Source organism: Alligator mississippiensis, chromosome 7, assembly GCF_030867095.1.
Source record: "Alligator mississippiensis isolate rAllMis1 chromosome 7, rAllMis1, whole genome shotgun sequence".
NCBI lineage: Eukaryota > Metazoa > Chordata > Crocodylia > Alligatoridae > Alligator > Alligator mississippiensis.
In genome coordinates, this window is record NC_081830.1 from 12,591,236 (window position 1) to 12,605,750 (window position 14,515).

Below are 14,515 nucleotides of genomic sequence, written 5' to 3' on the forward strand. Positions count from 1 at the left end.
CTGGAGGCCAGGCAGCAACATTGCCTGGCCAGAGGGCTGCTGAGAACAACCCGGAGGTAAGGGAGGAGCTGAAGGGGATGGTAAGGAGGCTCCTGGTCCTGGGCATGACCTGAAACTGCACCCTGCCGGGAGTGGGTGGCCTGGTGGGGCTCTCAGTGGCGCGGGAGCCCCCAGGAAATGCCAGGCCAGTGATTAACCCTGGTGAAAGGTGGGTCGGGGAGCCTTAACCTCTAGCTCCCACCACCGGGTGGGTAACCCTGCGTTTGTTTGAGAGGCCCAGAGGGTGGACCCTGGGAGAGAGTGACAAGGGCGTGGTGCTGCGGTGAACCCTGGAGAAAGGGGGTAGCAGTGCAGTGAGCCCGAGGGGGGAGAGTGAGGGGCTAGAGACCTGACCTGACGAGAGAGTACCCTCGACTGGCCCATGCTGGGGCCAGGACCAGGAGGGTCAAAAGGGCCAGGGGCCCACCGCGAGGGACGCCCAAGAGCCGGGGGCCTGGGGTCCCGACTGGCCTGGAGGTGGGCCAGGGCTAGTAGCCAAAGGTCCCGGGGGGACCATGCCCGAGAGGGGAAAATGGCTTTGGGGGGCGAGGTAGCCCGGATGAAGGGGGAGAGGCCACCTGATTGGAGGGATCATAGAGGGGTCCTGTTTGGATGATTCTGGGGCCCAGCATGGGGGCTGGTGACTAGGTGAACACCAAGACGCCATCTGCGAGGCTTGGGCTGCGGTATTGGGGAGGATAGGAGCCACAGAGCGCCCCTTGGCATCGGGGCGCTAAAATGGGCAGCCTCCTGCCTAATTGACATCAATCAGTGAATCAATTAACACGAAGGCATGGCGGGCGAGAAGGCGGGCGGTTGGCCCAAGAACAGGTGGGCGGGCCACAGAGATCAGCCCCGAGGTAGCCCCCTGTCACAGTAGTTTTAAAGCCAAGTTTGCATGAGTTGAAGGCAAAAAAAGGTTTCAGCCACATGTTAAACCACTGCTCAGCAACAACAACAAATAGACCTGCCATCTATCATAACAAAGTCAAACCCACAAAATATTTGAAGAAACCCAGTCCAGAAGAAGATTTCAATAAATCTGACCCATCAATAGGTGTTTCATTCATTTTTCTATCCATGCCTGGAGCAAAGCTGTCATGTCATATTACCCCATCTGGTGGTTTATGTCCCTTAAAAACACCCCCTGCAGAGCATATGTACAAATGTGATGCTTGCTGCTTAGGTTTCAAGACTGTTCTGACGATGACAGCACTACAGAGCAGATATAAAATGGGAGATGACAATGCAAACTCCCAGCATTTCACTGTCATTTGAGTTTACCTCAATTCAGGCCCAAAGGAACCAGCTCTTGGAGTAAAGAATAGTTACCTACTTACCTACTGCTAAAAAGTGTTCACTTGTATGCCATTATTGAAGAACGCGACAGTTTTTTAGCAGCTCCTGAAAGTACAAATAAATGTCTGATGTGATTGTCAAAAGAATTCAGATGCGTGTCAAGTGGGAAGCAGAAAATCACTTGGGTACCAGATTCAAGGTTAGGCACTTTTAACAATCCCATTAGCGGCTTTTGAAATTGCATCTTTTGGCACCTTAATGCCTTTAAAATTCTGACCCCATCTAAAGTACTTTTAAAAACCTGGCCTTATAAAAGCCCAAGTCACTTTTGAAAAGAAAACCTGGTTTTCTAAGTCACTGGCACTTTTGAAAACATTACCCTGTATTATCTCATTGTTTTCTCTGTGTTCCCCATTCCATCGGCTTGGTTCATTTGTTGCTTATAATCCTACACTTAGATTGTAATCTCTTCAGGAAGCAAATTCATCTTTGTTATCTATCATACAGGGCCTACCATATAAAAATCCTCATCTCAGGTCAGGGCTCTCAGGACTGTGGAAATGCCTGTACTAACCTATTAAAATAGTATTCAGGATAGAATTTAAGCAGATGCTTAAATTCAAGATACAGTTGGTACCCGAAGTGCTTTTCTACATCGGGCCTTTAGGCAATCATAATTAAAAATATATGATGAAATAGTTGAGGTCAAAGTTATGTCATAAATTATTATATTTTAATCCCTCGCACATAGGCCTTGTCACTTCAAATGCACCTCATAGGCATGTAACCTCAAATGACAGACAACATTCTGCCAACAGGTTTCTGAGAGGAACATACTGAAAAACATTATCAAGATTAAAAAGGAAGAAATTCTCTATGTATTGAATCAAACTCCATGAGCAATTTAATGCTCATGTCAGGATAATCAGTCACTTCCAAAGAAGTCTTGCAGAAAAAAGTGGTCCCCAGGAAAATGTGGCAACTGGCTTTGAAAATACATATGTAACAAAGAAACATTTAGTTTGCTATAGTTTTCCTTAATAAGAAAAACAAATATTTTATTTGTGATGTTTGGTTCAAATGCCACCAACAAAGATATGTAATGCCAGACCAAGATGTATACAAATCCATTTTCCCTAGTGTTTAGTGTGTCTGGAATTAAACTGAGCTGAGGACAGAATGAAAACATTTATGAGTATTTTGGACAGCTTCATGTTCCTTGTGGCAGGGCACCTTTGGGAAGCTTAGGTTGGATATTAGGAAAAACTTTCTCACTAGCAGGGTAGTGAAGCACTGGAACAGGTTACCTAAAGAGGTGATGGAATCTCCATCCTTGGAGGTTTTTAAGGCCCAGCTCAACAAAGCCCTGGCTGGAATAATCTAGATGGCGATGGTCCTCCTTTGAGCAGGGGGTTGAAACTAGATGACCTCCTGACGTCCCTTCCAACCCTAATTTTCTATGATTCTAAATCTTTGTTTTTAGGCAATCCAGCTCATAAATAAAGGGAATGATGGAGGTACTGTTTACCAGATACTGAACATCAGTCATGAACTGAACACTGCTGCATTTAACATTTACTCAGGAGCATATTCCTCCAATACAGTCTTTGCCTACAACACCATAAATGTCAAAAAAGGCAATCTGATTACTTTGTTCTATTTATGTACCAATTCAGACTAAATTTTAGGAGAAATGTGTGTACTTGGAGTAGCTTGGAGGATGCATTTCATTCCTTTGAAAGCCATAATTGAAAAGAAATCATATTACTCTTTAAAAATAAATGGATAATTGACCCCTTATTGTAAGACGAAGGAATTTAGCACCTTTTAAAAAAAGGTCACATGGAAAGAAAATAGCTCCTTCTTGAAACTTTTAAAGATCCTTCATCTCAGTATCCCAAAGTACTTAATTTCCTATAAATATACAAGTTGTAGCAGAGCTGCACGTGCAAAAGATATCCAAAATTCCATCATGAAATAAAAACATTTAATCTGTTAAAGTTAATGGTTCTACTTTATAGTATTGTTTCATAGGGCTGTGTGAAGCTTTGGGTGGTGATTCGATTTGGCCCAATTCGGTGGCTGAATCTCCGAATCTGAATCAAATCAGGGGACCAATGTAAACATCCGAATCAATTCAAAGCTCTCTGAATCTTCAGAAAAGATTTGGAGAGCTTTGATGATTCGGGCAATCCCCAGTGGCTGCAGCAGGGAGCTGCAGCTGACTACGAGCTGGTAAGTACTAGGGGCAGGGGAGGGAGGGCTGGGGGAGGGGACCATGGGGGGGGGCCCTGCCAGTCCCTCCAACCCCCCCATTACCTTAGCCCCCCACCAACCCCTGCCCACTCCCCTAGCCCCCCCCATGGTTGCCCCTCCCCGCTCGGTACTTTGAAGAAAAGCCCCGGTGTTCACCAGGTGCCGCCAGGCAGGGGGACAATCCCTGCTGCCCCCCACTACCCCATGCTGCATGGGGGGGCTCTGCCACAAGCCCCCCCACTCCCCCGGCCCCTCATGGGTGCCCTGCCTAGGCCAGCTCCAGCCCTTTAAGAAAACAAAACCCCAAGAAGAGCCCTGGGGACTCACCACTCCTGCAACAGCCTTGGAGCTTTGGTGGCTCGTGCAGAGCCCCCCACATGGCACAAGGCAGTGGGGGGCAGTGGGGATTGCCCCCTGCTGGCAGGAGTGGTGAGTCCCAAGGTTTTTTGGGGGTTTTTTCTTTCTTAAATGGCCAGAGCTGGCCCATGTGGGACACCCATGGTGGGGCGGGGGAAGCAAGGGGGGAGTCAGGGGGGTTGTGCAGAGACCCCATGCAGCATGGGGCAGTGAGGAGCAGCAGGGATTGCCCCTGCCCAGCAGCACCCAGTGAGCACCAGGGCTTTTTTTTTTTTAAAGTGCCAGGAGCTAGGGCTGGGAGAGGGGTGGGGGATGGGCCTGGCCTGGCTGATTCAGAGATTAAGCAGCTGCCGAATCTTCGAATCGGATTTGGCCAAATCGAATCAGGACAGTGATCTGAATCACCGAATAGAATCACTGTCTCCCAAATTAGCCAAATCCAAAGTGAACACTAGCCGCTTCACACAGGTCTACTGTTTCATATAAAAATAGCTTATAAAGGGTGAATAAATAACTAACGTATGTTTTAGTAAATGGTTAATTAATCATTACAGAGTCTTATAACCATGTATAATATACTACTCTCCTATAGCATGCACATCTATTATAGCTTTATACATTGGAATTTTAATATGAAACCTGATTCCCCTAATTGTATAATGCTGGATTTTGTTTGATCTCTGCACGTGTGCATAAGTTGCTAACAGGAGCCTTCTGTAATAGGTTCTTTTTGTATAGGACTATTATATTGTTAGGGCAAGGACTGCTATCTGCTAGTATTCTCTGTCCCAAGTAGGAAGCAACAGGCAGTGTTCCTTACAAGGAATAATCCCTATCGGGCAACAAAACAGGCTACCAGTTTGGGAAAAGGAACTGTGAAATAGCTGAGAGCAGATGCAATGAATACAAACTCATATTACAGGCTAATTCTGGAATGCTTAGGCCCGTGAGCTAAGTACTGACAGTGAAAAAGCCCAAGGCTAAATCAATTCAATCTTTGCAGGTTTATCTAAACTGTATAGGTTGAAATGATAAGCAAGTGAACAGACATTAGCTTTGATTTCAAAAATACAGCCACATGCTTGCAGTGGGGGATTTGGAGCCAGGGAGGCGTGGGGAGGGGAACTATAACATGCCTCCCTGCTGGGCTGGAGCTCACAGCTTGGACCAAGGCTAGCCCACCCACCCTGTGAGGGGAGGTTTGTGGGGGAGGTGCAAAGCATTCTGGGATGCTGAGGGCCTATGCATTAACTTGAATCTGGCAGGGATCTAGGACAGAAGTTTAATAAACTGCTTTAACCTAAATCAGTTAAGTCTGATACTGCTTCCATCCAGTGTTATCTTAAACCAGTTTCAGACATTTTGGAAGTGGTTTATGTGCACTGAACGTCTGATGTGTTACAGATTTGAACCAGTTTTGTACTACTTATGTGGAATTTCTGTCCCTAGCTTTGCAAACATTGTGTTACTTTCCAAGAATGAAAACTCAACATGTCTCTACATTTACCTGATGGCTCGCCCAACACCACTGCCTAACTTGTCCATTTGATACATGTTCAAAGATGATACCTCAGTGGGACAGTCACTTGTAGAATGATACAGAGGCAGCCTGCTTACGTTCTGGCAGAGCTGCATTACCTTTTCAGCAGTGTAAATGTGAACCGTCTTGGATCCGATTTCCACTTATCTTCTGCTGAAATTTCCTGGATCTGAGTAGCCTGCTTCTTGCTGCCAAGGGTGCATGAGTGCATTTTAGAAGCAAAACACTTCTGAGCAAACCTATCCTCAGTGTAACTGCATTGAACTCAATGGAGTTACCAAGGAATTAACTTCACCCAGTGCTTTGAGCTCTGAGTCTTGTCAAATGAGACACAAAATGCAAGTGTGAGGCAGCTGGCAAAATATCTCTGTTACCTGTTTTAAGAGTGTTTTCATAGAACCAGAAACAAAAATAAAAGATGATTTGCTGAAACTCCTATTTGTATTTTGCAGAGGATAATTGTTACCATATGCCCTACAGGAAGACTTGTGTTGTTTCCAGAATGAACAGAGCAACGTTCCCAACTTTAGCCCAGCTTGACAGCATGGTGTGTAAGCGGAAGGTAATTAATACAAGCATGAGTTAGATGCAGTATGAACTTTCATGTCACTCTGTGCTAAATCCCGGACTCTCTGAAATATGTGGGAAAGCCATGAGGGTTTCAACAGGAATTAAGTTTGACCCTGAGATATTTGCACATGAGCTTTACTGTATTTTTTCATTATTTTATACTTTTGATTAATATGTTTTATTTTCATATTATACTTATGCATATTTTCTGCACAGTAACACATACAAGGTTTCTGGCTTATGGATCTTCCTTATACAGTCAAATGTTTTGGAAAATTTAGGTAATGAAAAATCCTGTGGCACTCTTCGTGCAAGCAGGGATATTAATCATGGTGTCCTAGCCAAGGGCCAGCTTACCTGAACTCCCTGTTGCATTTCCAGCTGGATATGATGCTTTCTACTTCCTGTTCCTAAGATACAGTATATGACAAACATATGTCACATTCCCAGACAGAGGTGGCCACGTTTTTGTGCCTGGTGAAGGGATATTCTGGACAAAAGGTTTATAGGATCTAATTCTCCCTTCACTTATACTGGGGGTTTCACCAGTGTAACGTCTCTGAATTCAAGGGGTCACTGCTGTAAATGAAACAAGGATCAGGCCTGCGGGAGCCCAGTATGCCCAGAAGTGAATGTGCACACCTGCCACTGACTTCAGGGAGATCTGTGCATTATCATCAACCTGATGATAGTCTGCAAAGAGCTTGAGAGAGAGCCCTTTGGGATAACAATGGTATAGGACTGCCTTATCATCATCAATACAAGATTGGTTCAGAAGCCAGCTGAATGTCAAGCCTGCTTCAGGGATTTGGCTAAAGCCAGTAGATAAGTTTCCATTCTTTTTTTCTTCTCCGCTGTCTCAACAGAATGGAATCAGGACCTGTATTCCAGCCACTGAAGCAATGGGATATCCCACAACAATGTCAGCAAGAGCTGTACTTGGGGCACCTACACAGGTAATAAATGGCAGACTTGCCACCTGTGAGGCTACTAAGAGTGAATCTGGCTTGAATCTCTTAAAATGATGGTGATTACTATAGTAACTGGGGGGATCAAGGGACTAATTGAACATATTTTGGTATTTTGAGGTACTCTTCTTAGCCAGAAAGTCATAGTTTCATAGTAGCTAGGGTCAGAAGGGACTTGAACAGATCATCTAGCCTGATCCGCTGCCACAGGCAGGAATGAATGCTGGGTTCACAAGACCCCAGACAGCTGATCGTCCAACCTCCTCTTGAATTTGCCAAAGGTAGGGGCGAGGACCACTTCCCTGGGAAGCTGGTTCCAGATTTTGGCCGCCCTAACTGTAAAATATTGCCTTCTGATCTCTAACCTAAACCTATTCTCCATCAGCTTATGACCATTGTTCCTTGTCAGCCCAGGTGGTGCTGGGGAGAAAAGAGCTCTGCCTATTTCATGTTGATTCCCCCTTGATGCGCTTGTAGGCAGCCTCCAGGTCCCCCCTCAGCCTCCTCTTGCTGAGGCTGAACAGGTTCAGGTCCTTCAGTCTCTCCTTGTAGGGCCTGTCCTGCTGCCCTTTCACCAAGCTGGTGGCCCTCCTCTGAACCCTCTCCAGGCTGGCCACATCCCTTTTGAAGTGCGGCATCCAGTACTGGACGTGGTACTCCAACTGCGGCCTGACCAAAGTCACATAGAAGGGGGAGTATCGCCTCTCTGGACCGGCTTGAGATGCACCTTTGGATGCATGACAAGGTATGGCTGGCCTTGCTGGCTGCGGTCTGGCATTGGCGGCTCATGTTCATCTTGGAGTCAGTAATGACTCCGAGATCCCTTTCCGCCTCTGTGCTTTCAAGAAGGGAGCTCCCCAGCCTGTATGTATGCTGTGGATTCCTTCTCCCAAGGTGCAGCACCCTCCATTTGTCTACGTTGAACCCCATCCTATTGTCATCTGCCCGCTTTTGTAGTCTGTCTAAATCTAGTTGTAGCCTCTCTCTCCCTTCAAGTGTGTCCACCTCACCTGACATCTTAGTGTCATCAGCAAACTTGAACAGCGTGCTTTCCACCCCCTCGTCCAAGTCACTGATGAAGATGTTAAACAGTGCGGGCCCAAGGATCGAGCCTTGGGGTACCCCACTGCTCACATCTTGCCAGGTTGAGTACAACCCGTCCACTACTACTCTCTGGGTATGCCCCATCAGCCAATTTTTACCCATCCAACTGTGTAGGCATCAATGCCACAGTCACTTAATTTATTGATGAGGATGGGGTGAGAGACAGTGTCAGTTCTGCATCATTTACTGTATGTCCTAGAGTCCCTATACAATGCAAATTCAGTGACTTAATCAAAGATTCATTAAGAGTTCAGGGACACAAATTACACAGCTGCAGCTGCAACACTGAATGGAACCATGCTTTTGCCGCTTCTGAAATCTGTTTTTTCACAAGATCAGAGGCAAAGGAAGTTGACATGGGATTGGAGACTGATTTTTTGAAGATACATTATTGGGCAGTACATGAACTTCATTGACTCAGATGCTGGACTTCAGATATTTTTCTGAAGGTTGAGGGTTGTCTTTCATTTTTCCCCCTTTTGCCTGACTACTACTTCCTTTTTTAATATAGGACCATAAGGATTTGTGAGAGGGGCTGGCTATGCCAGGGTTAGACTGGTCATCTGGGATGTGAACCTATGTGAAGACATTTCCCTCTTCTAAGCAAAAGAGGTAACAGAAGGGTTTTAAACTTCAGCTCCAGTACTCTATTTCACACCTAATATCACTCTCATTCACTCCTGCTAATAGCTGATCTCTGAAAATTGTTTGTAAGGCAACTGCTGACAGACATCTACAGCAAACTTTCAATTGTGATTGGGAAGAAAGATAAAACTATGGTTGGAAAAAACAGTAGTTTGCAGTATGGGTTCTTTTGGCCTAATCATTCAGTCAGCCAGCCAGTATATCACTGTCTATCCATTTATCCAGGGACTAACAACAGTAATCAGCAACATAGTACCTAAGCTCTTTACTCTGTTGTTATTAGTCTAAACTCTCCCTTGAAGTTTGTCTTCCATTACACTTAAATCAGTAGGAGTTTTGCCCAAGCAAAAATTGCTGACCTGGATGTCCTGTATTATGAAAATAGCTTTATTTTTTTCCATTCCTCCCTAAATGCTGCTGGGCCTTCACTGCCTTCTTTGTGTCATCAAGTCTGGTACCATGGAAACACATTTACAGGGGAACTGCTTTAAAATAATATGTTTCCACATCAGTACCCAAAGAGTTCATTGAGAATTGAGATTACATGTTTGATCATTATTTGCTCTCATGGTTTTCAATTGCAATAACATTAAAGAAATACGAACATGCTATTCAGCCCCAAAGACAGGTACACAAAACAGAACAAGTGAATTCCGAGTCTGGATTTTGGTTACAAAGGGGATGAGAGGTCACATTTACATTTAGGCTTTACAGAACATAATCAAAACCCAGGAATGGTTGAGATCTAGAGCCATTTTTCTCTTAACCATTCAGTTCCTACTGGTGTTGTGTTAATATAAACAGATTTAGTTTTCTTCCACCTGAGATGGAGTAGGAGATGAAAAACATCTCCCACTGTGTTAAAGAAAGAAGAAAATAGGCAATACAGGACCATTCTGTGATAAGGATCATTGTCTCAAGTGTCCAGGATCAATAGGTTGCATAGGATCAATCTGTTGTTGGAGACAGTGAAGAATGAAGCACAAATCTCCCGCTTCCTACCCATGCTCCTTCTTCACCTCATACTGATATTGCGGCTCCTGCCCCAAAGACTTTACAGGGTAGCACTGAGCTAATGTGTGTGATGTACATCAGTCAGGTACTCTCAGAATTTGTTTAGCATGCAGTTTGGAAAGGATGACTCAGATACAGCAAATCCTCCAATGCGATCAGATTTATTTTTAAATCCCTTTGGGATTATGTAAAATGCAGACAGTAAATACGCATCTTTTATTATATGCAGCTTTGCTCACTCTGCTGGGCATGTGTGATTACCCTTGTGCCTTAAATCCACTAGAACATCAAGCTTCATAAGCAGTCAAAGGATCTAATGCTCATTCAAACAAGCAGTACTTTATCAGTGCCATTTGCATGTTTATGCATCCAGCTAGAATTAGACATAAATTCCCAGATAAATGCTAGGGCCTTATTTAGACTGCAGTGATACAGGGTTCACGCTCTGTTAATAATTCCTCCATGTGGCAAACAGGATCTCTAAGCCCCCATTAAACAACTAATCACATGCTTCTGACATAAATGGAGCTGCTAACTCTGCAGCAGGTAGTGTGTTCTAATGAGAGATAGCAAGGAAAAAGGTTTAAGAAACACATGAGCTGATCTTGGCTCAGTAATACTGAGCAGATAACAGATGCCTGCATTTTTAAGAGTGGTACCTGCAGGGACTCAGACCAGCTGTAGATGCTGGATTTTCAGAAGTGAAAAAAGTGAATGTTCCCATTCAGCTGGAACGAAGGAAGCTCAGCAGCACTGGCTGTCTCTGTAGTGCAAAAGCAGATATATGCTCCCCTGCCCCAAATGGCAGAGGCTACTTTTAAAAATACAGGCCTTAAACTTTGCCTTTTCAATAATAAGATAGGTATAAAAATTGCCCACAGGAGGGTTGTGGAAATGTATTCATGTTGGCAACAGGATATGAAAAATATTGAAATTTAGATGTTAGAGACAGAAAAGGCATGCGAGACCACTTAGTTCATTTCCTGTCCATGGCAGGATTGTAGATTCCCCCTGGCACATTTTCTAGTATCTTGCCAGAGTGGATTTTAAATGTTTTTAAAAAAGAAAAGATAATTTCCATCATTTCCCTTGGCTGTCTTCTCCACTGCCTAATGCATCTCACTGTCAGGAAGACACTCAGAATATATGTACTCATACTAGTGCTTGACAAGAGACCTAAAGTAGCAGTTTCACCAATAGAGAGATCCTGCCTGGATGTTGCAAGAGAGGCCAAATTTTGCAGAGACAATAGGGAAGCGTCAGGTAACTCTACGAAATGGAAATCATGCAACTCTTTGGAAAAATGGCATAACTTAGAATGAAATCATCTCCTTGGCCACTGGATGTCAGCCTTGAACCATATTTTATTTGAATAGTTTTAAATGAAACAGCAGAGCCCACTTAATATAATGGTCCAGAGCCTTAGTTTGCAAGAATTGATGTAGCTCTATAGATAAGTATGTCCCTATTACTAAAAATATCAGTAGTCCACTTGGGCAGTTTATTCTTCTTCTTTGATTAATGGAAAGCTCATGCAAACCTATTGTAGCCTTCCAATGTGATGTGAGAACAGTTGATAAGTTTGTTGACTTGATTATGGCTTTCACTTTTTGAGGTTTTGTTGAACCTGTTTTCCAGGTTTGTGTATCCAAGTGAATTGAAACCCAGGAAAAACCCAGGAAAAAGGTTGGCAAGAATCAGAACTGCCAAACATCCCACAATGTAGTGTGTGAGATCATAGGTGAACCTTCATAACTATGGTACCATAATATCTTGGTATCACCTTTGCTCATTTCATAAAGCAAAACCTTCATGATTAGAGATGGGAAGCCCCAATTTCTTCAGGGCTCTAAGGACAGAAAGGCAGACAGGTAGTGTTTAGTTTTTCCCCCATCATTTACACGTACAAATTTTCTTCAGAGGCAGGAACATCAGCCGGGGCATAAATACACAGACAGGTTCAATAGTTAACATGCCTGGTTTCCTTCCTCCTTTCCCACCTTCCAAAAGCATCCACCTCCAAAAATTGCCTGGCCTTTCACACAAACAGTACTGTGCCTTTCTATGATGTTTGGTGTTTCTAGCACTTTAGCAGATGAGGTACAAAGAGAGAAAGGAAAATTTTGTACCCCGTCCTGCCTTTCACATGGGTTGCCAGAATCTATGAAAGAGCTGAAGCGTCTCTTTGAAGGTGCATTCATCTTGCCACAGTCACTAGACCAGAAAGGAAAAAAGAAAGAGAAGCAGGGTTTTGGAGAGAGACAAATGGAAGAGGAATTGTCTGAAAGGAATTAAAAATCAAAGGTAATGCACAGAGCAACTGCCTTTCACATCGTCATCTACTCTCTCTGTCTCAATCACAGCTTCAAGCTCTTTCATATCCTTTATTCACTAGTTCTTTCCCAAGCTTTATTGGGCTTTTCTGTCAGCATAAATCCACAGCTACCTACGGGAATAAGATGCTCTTCCCCATCCCTGCTTTTCTTTTGCTACCATCTGATCAGAGGTCCCCTCCTCCCCACTAACTCTTTTAGGACTTCTATATTCTGTCTTTGTTCATCTCAAGGCCAATCAGAAATATATTTTTAAAAAATTAGTATTCAGTTCTGAGCAGACACAGGTCACTGCTCAAATTGTGAGCTCAGTTCTGTTGCTGAAAATCTGAGTCTATTCTTCTGACTGCAAGTGTAGTTACCGGGGTGTAACTTGAATCATATTTTGGCCCTGAGTGCTCTTCCATGGTTTCTCCAGCACAACATGCCAATCTCTAGAGAGGTGTGGATTTTTCCCCACACTTCCAACATAAAATAATTTCTGTTTCCTGTATTCAGATTGCTTTCTTCATTAAATGTACAAGAGCGTGCATCAGTCCAGATCTCTTTCTGAAGACAATGCTCTGCCCAAACCTGTGTGCCTTTTACACACAGCACTATGCATTTTCAATGTTGGCCTGATAGCTGTAGTCAGTAGCTGACATTCAAGGTCTCCAAGATGAGACTTTAAAATTCACTCTACTTTCAGCCCAGCATATACATGCACTGAACCCCAGCCATGTACTATTGTTCTCAGTGGTATTCCGACTGCAGAATCCCAAGGCAGCTTAAACATCTTAGGGCACATGTAAACATTCACTTTAATGTGCATTAGCCTATTTTAATGCTCATTAAAGTGTCACTAAAAAAAGTGCTCTTTAGTTAATGCTCATTAAGGCATGCTAATGCACACTTTCTTAGTCTCACAATGGAGATACTAGATTTAACGCACATTAACAAGCACCTTAATGCATGTGTAGATGTGCCCTTAAAGACTGTGTGTGTGGAAAGGCTTCTCTGTCTTTTCCTGTTGTCCAAGACATATTCCTTCCAGTCTGCTGAACAGTGTGCAATGTGGGGAGTGGGGGAAAATAAACTCAGCAAACACCCTTCCTTTGGTTCATCTAGAGCCACTGATGGTGCTAGGATGCCACTTCATGTGGCAGCTTTGCCCCTTCTTCCCTCAGGCCCCACAAAACTGTATATCTTGCTGGTAAATTCAAAATGGAACAATTTCAAGTGGGGGATTGAGACTGTCCCGTGAAACAGGCTGGTGGCTGCGTTTGAATTCCTGCAAGTAGAGGAAGTAAGCTGAGCCATACTTTGGGTTCCAGCAATAAACACAGAGCACACGAAAGTAGCATTGCTTCCAGATGCAATCTGAAAGAAAATGGGGGCTTCTGCTTCATTTGGTGCAGCACCCTCTCCCTCTAGGAATACCAATTAGATAAGCAGAAGAATGCTTAGGCTGCGGGCTCTCACAGAAATTAGATGTGAGTGTATTACCAAGCTGCTCATCACCATCATGACTGAGTTTCTTCTAAATCTGCCCGGAAGACAGCCTTTAGATGCCTGGGACATTATAACAGCATGTTTAGCTGCCTTCAGACTCTAATCATGTCCAAAGTGAGTTGAGAGCAGAGTGAGGTATTTGAAGATCTGTAGCTTAAATTTAAATCCTTTTTAAAAAGGGGCTGGAAGGGGTGACCTCCTGTGGTCCCTTTCAGCCTTATTTTTCTATAACCTAGTGCCATCCAAGGCATCTCAGTTTCAGGTCAGTGGCTACAGAAGCAGAAGACTAGATGTAAGGCTTGCCTGTCCTTCCTGTGACAAGTTCTAGGAGGGTCTCTGGGCATTTCTCCTGGATTATGGGGCAACAGAGCATGCTTTATTTTGCTCCCAAACAACCAAGGACACTTAGAGGTGAGGCTTTTAAGGTCGGAGTACATGGATATGAATCCTATAATTTGCTGTGAGTAGATACCCAAAGCTCTCAAGCTGGTATGTTTTACTTCTTTGCATTAAAATCCTCAGATGCTAGGAGGTGACCGTGGCCCATTTTAAACCCAAACTTCTCCAACTCTGACATGTTCATTCTGGCTCCTGATGTTTGTCATTTATCCTTAAGCCCCAGGTCACAGTCATGAAACTGCATGAGAATTTCAGTTTTCATTCAAAACACTCAAGGCTCTAACTCTGCTGGCTTTAAAGCTTGAAAAGACAACTTGTTCCAAAAAGTTAAGAAACCAGGAGTCAATAAAAGCACATCTCACACACAAAATGGGTTTTGTTTTTAAGAACAAAAACCAAAAAGACAAAAAACCAGAACAACCCCCCCTCCCCCATGAATTAGTAGTAGCAATTTACTTGCACCTTTTTCTAAATGGTTATAATAAAACAACCAATAACAA

The 14,515-nt window shown here is 43.8% G+C and overlaps 1 long non-coding RNA gene across 1 annotated transcript; it reads left to right on the forward strand.

Annotated features, from left to right (window-relative positions):
* LOC132251659 (uncharacterized) lies at nucleotides 1-7,016 on the forward strand. The gene is made up of 3 exons (XR_009463635.1): nucleotides 1-56; nucleotides 5,944-6,053; nucleotides 6,928-7,016. It is a non-coding gene; the product is annotated as an uncharacterized LOC132251659 (long non-coding RNA).
* The last annotated feature ends 7,499 nt before the right edge of the window (nucleotides 7,017-14,515 follow it).